Below are 4,503 nucleotides of genomic sequence, written 5' to 3'. Positions count from 1 at the left end.
GACAAGTTCCAAGACTGTTATCTGTATAATTTCCATAGCTGCCACATCCTGATACTAATTTTCTAAGGTAAAATGAAAATATGGTCTCAGCTAAGGCTTATTGATTGTTTCAGAACTTCTTCTGTTACATCAGGTAACCCTAGCCCCTCCCAAAGTCTGTCAGTTAACTCTTCATTGCTGTCCATTGGTGGAGACTGCTTTTTTGTAGCTTGATTGGAGGTCAGGTGTTGCCATGCCATGCCTATTAGTAACAAGCCTCCCCTTCCCCAAATGCCCTGACTGCTAAGGCTGTTACAAGGGGAGGGGAAAGAGAACTGTGGGGGACATATTACAATAACATCACTAAACATCTTAACATACACATAATATCTGTGTCTTAATTGTGAGAGCTAACTATTGCATTACTTATCTATAGCAGCGGTGAATGCCCTTCTTGTGGGTACAGCACTCTCCTTTGTGTCCTCTTTTATTGATATTTGTCCTAGGGTGACTTTATGATGCTGTATCCTTGTATCCCCAATTGTCTGCTCTGCTTTACTGCTGGATAATGACTTCTGTGCCGTTAAGACTAGATCGGAGAGCAAAGGGGGGGATGTGAAAAGTGCATATTATATCACTCTACACAGATATTTACTATAGGTAATATGTTGTATTGATTAGTAGTGCTGTATTAACATTTTAACAGTATGGTAAATGTAGTTTTGTAGTTAAAATGTAGCTTTTGTAGTTAAAATAGAAATGATGTATGTGGGATATTTTTTGAAAGAGAGGAATGAGGTACTCGCACCGAGATAGCAGCCACAGGACACCTAAATCTTTCAGAGAAAAAGAATTTATTGCTCCCTTATCAGAAGAAACTTCTTTCTGCCTTGCTCAGCCCTGAAGACGCCGTCAGGATTAAGAGGAAGAAGTTGACACTGACCAGACAGAATCCTTTGTTTGAATGGAATTTATGCATCATGTATGAGATGTATGAATATGCAACAGGCTATTGCTTTTAAGGGTTAATCCTCTGTTAACGTGTGTCCTTTTCCGGGCTTATTTTGCCCAGAAAGAAGTACCCGGACTGTCTGTAACTCTTTGTTCTTATTGTCTCATATTGTCCTAAATCCTAATTGTCCAAATTTTTATTACTCTAATTATATTATTATTTTTATAATCATTTTATTACTATTAAACTTTTAAAATTTTAAAAACAAGTGATTGGCATTTTTCACAAAAGGCTTGTTGTTCCAGGCCCCACTTGAAATGGTATTTGTTTTGTGTCACAGGATAGATAGACCTTACGATCTGGCTGTACTCTGGGATGTGCATCTTCCAAAACACCACAGTGCCTAGGAAAGCCTTTGTTTCCTTGCTTGTCTGTGGGGACATGGCAGCTATCTTATTGATCACCTCTGTTGCAATCTGTCAGCGTTCATCTTAGCACTTCACCCCTAGGAACTGAATTTCCTGGGCAGATCCCTTGACTTTACTTTGTTTGATGGCAAAACACGCTTTCAGGACAATCCATATTATTTTCTCCCCTTTCTCAAAAACTTCCTCAGTCATGTTCCCCCATACTATGATGTCATTGATGTACTGCAAATGTTCTGGAGCTTCACCCTTTTCCAGTGCAGTCTGTATCAATCCATGGCAAGTGGGGGGGCTGTGCTTCCACCCTTGGGGTAGCTGGTTCCAGGTATACTGCACATCCCTCCAGGTGAACGTGAACTATGTCTTACACCTTTCTGCCAGAGGAATGGAGAAAAACACATTAGCAATGTCAATAGTGGCACCATTTTGCTCCCTTGGACTCCACACTGAAGTTCAAGCATATCCAGCATGGCAGTACTCAGTGATGGTGTGATTTCATTCAGGCCACAATAATCCACTGTCAGTTTCTGCTCTCCATTAGATTTATGTAGAGGCCATATGGGGCTATTAAAGGGTGAGCGAATCTTGCTGACCACTCCCTGGTTCTCCAATTCACAGATCATCTTATGGATGGGAATCATGGAGTCTTGGTTTGTGCAATACTGCCAATGATGCACTGTTATGGTGGCAATCACTACCTGCTCAGGAGTCCCACTGCAGAAGGGTCCTCTGAAAGACCTGGCAGGGTGTTCAATTGTCTAATGCCTTCTGTCTCCACAGCAGCTATCTAAAAAGCCCATCTGAGTCCTTTTGGGTCTTTGAAATAACCAGTCGCAATAGGGTGTTTCTTCCACTCCTTCCCAGTCAAGCTCACTTCAGCTTTCAATAGTCAACTGCTGAGACCCCCCTGTTACCCCAGAAATGGAAACAGGGTCTCCCCCGACATGTCCCAATGGTATCAGAGTACATTGCACACAAGTGTCAACCAAAGTCTTCTATTTTTGCGGTTCTGATGTGCCAGGCCATCAGATCCACACAGTCAAATAAACCAAATTTTCCCTGGCCTCTACCTGGCTAGAGGCAGGGCCCCTCTAGTTCTGGCAATTGCTCCCTCCCTGGGTATACATTCTAAAGGTCCCTTCAAGGGGCTCAGACATGTCATCCTCCCTTCTGTTATTTCTGGAACCTTAGTCACTGGAAACTGGAGCTACATTCATTCTTGCAGAATTCCCCTTTTAGTAGTTTCCTCTTTTAGTTTACATACCTGTGCTGCTAGGGCAGAGGTGGTTTTTCCATCCCATCTTTTCATGTCCTCCCCATGCTCATGCAGGAAGAACCACAGGTCAGCTCATGGGGTCTACCCTCTCTCCTTAGCCAAGGGATGCCTGCTTCTGATAGGAGGGGCTCTGGTCTGTACTGACAAAACTTAGAAAAGGCCATCTTTAAGCTCCTTGCTGAGTTTCTGATGGCTTTCTTCAGTCCTCTCTTCCAATTTTTGCACATGCTTGGTCAGGTCTGTTTCCACTGCAAGACTTGGGTGTGTGTCAGGGCCTGGATAGTATCTTTGTATGTCCAGAGCCTTCTTGCCATAGCACTCACCGTCTCATTTCCCTCATTCCATTGCAGTGACACTAGGAAGTGGGCGTACGCTTGTCTCAAGTGATGCGAGTTTCAGCCACATCAGTTCATTTTACCAGGTCTGGACTCTTAGTAGTGTGGTTGTCATTTAAGAAAAGGATCTCTACCACAGCCAGTTCCCACAAGCACTGGATTGCTTGCTCCATGGTTTTCTAAGGGCCTTGCTGCAGCTGGAGATCTTCTGGGCAAAGGTATCTCTCCTTCACCCTTGCTAAGAGTCATGTCCAGAAGCTGAGAGGTTCAGGCCTCCTCATGATCCTCTGATAGATACCCACATCACCTGACAGAGATCCCAAGTGTCTCTCTTCAGTACCATCCAAAATTGTACCATTGCCTGCAGTGTCGTAGACTCGGATCAACCAGCTCAATATAGACTTGTCGGGTTGTCAGGTGAAGTCTTTCCTGAGACTGTGGAGATTTCCTGAGGACAAAGATTCAGTGATTATTTCTGGTTCTGATTCTTCTGCTGGCTGTGAGGGTCCTGCCTCCCCATTGCCATCCACCAGGCCAATGGATTTGATCTTTTATTTTCTCCTTTGGACAGACACAACTGCTGTTAGCTTAGGCTGCCCTTCTGGTTTAACTGCAGCCTGAATGACTGTGGCATCTGCTGATTTGTTTGCCTTCCCCTCTGGTTGTAGCTGCTGCTGTACGGTATCAAACAGCGTGCAATGAGCATTAGCCAGGGCCCAGCACAGTGCAATAAGCTACCCCTCTTTGGAGCTGTCATTGCAATTTTTCTTCCTTTTCTTTGCTACCTTAGCTGGGTTCTGAATTTGTTCAGGTGGGAAATTCCAAACTATTGGGGCAGAGTATTTCTTCAGGACCTGGCCTATATCCTCTCACATTCCCTGCCACTCAGGATTTTCCACCACTGGGGCAGATCTCTGAGCAACCTCCCTGGAAATCTCAGCCTTGATTCCAAATGACTTGTAGACTGTACGGAGGAGACATAGGGAATTAGCAACAAAAATATGGTGTCTTTAATATCCAGAAAGAAATGAGCATTTTCAAAAGGTGATGTGTCTGACCTGAAGGGGGAGAAGGAGGTGAAAGGCTGGGAAAAATCATTCCCTCCTGTTCCCCTAACAAGCTGGGTGTGATTATTAATAAATCCTCAGAAGTAGCAGCCAAGACCAGGACAGGTAAACAGCAACAAATACTCATCCCAAATGATCTTCATTGCCTCCTATGTTATCTTTACATAAGCTGATATGTATCAACAAAGCAATCTTGGTTTGTCTCCCTGATCCAAAAAAAGAGCTAAATAGCAGGCTAATTGCCCATATATGGAGGAGTATACAAGCTTAGGTGCCACACCCCCATGACTAGACTGAACTCCATGGTGACCAGCAAGTTCTGTACCCAATAAACAAGAGTTTTGTTCAAAATTGGGGTTTTTTTTTTTTCACTTTCTCTCTTGTGCCACTTAAGTTGGGCACTGTCTTAATGAGACACGGGGGTTAGAAATTAACTCGGGGTAGAAATCAGTTTCACATAGATGAAGTG

This window comes from Serinus canaria, chromosome W (assembly GCF_022539315.1).
Source record: "Serinus canaria isolate serCan28SL12 chromosome W, serCan2020, whole genome shotgun sequence".
NCBI lineage: Eukaryota > Metazoa > Chordata > Aves > Passeriformes > Fringillidae > Serinus > Serinus canaria.
Note: the sequence above shows the minus strand (reverse complement) of the source record.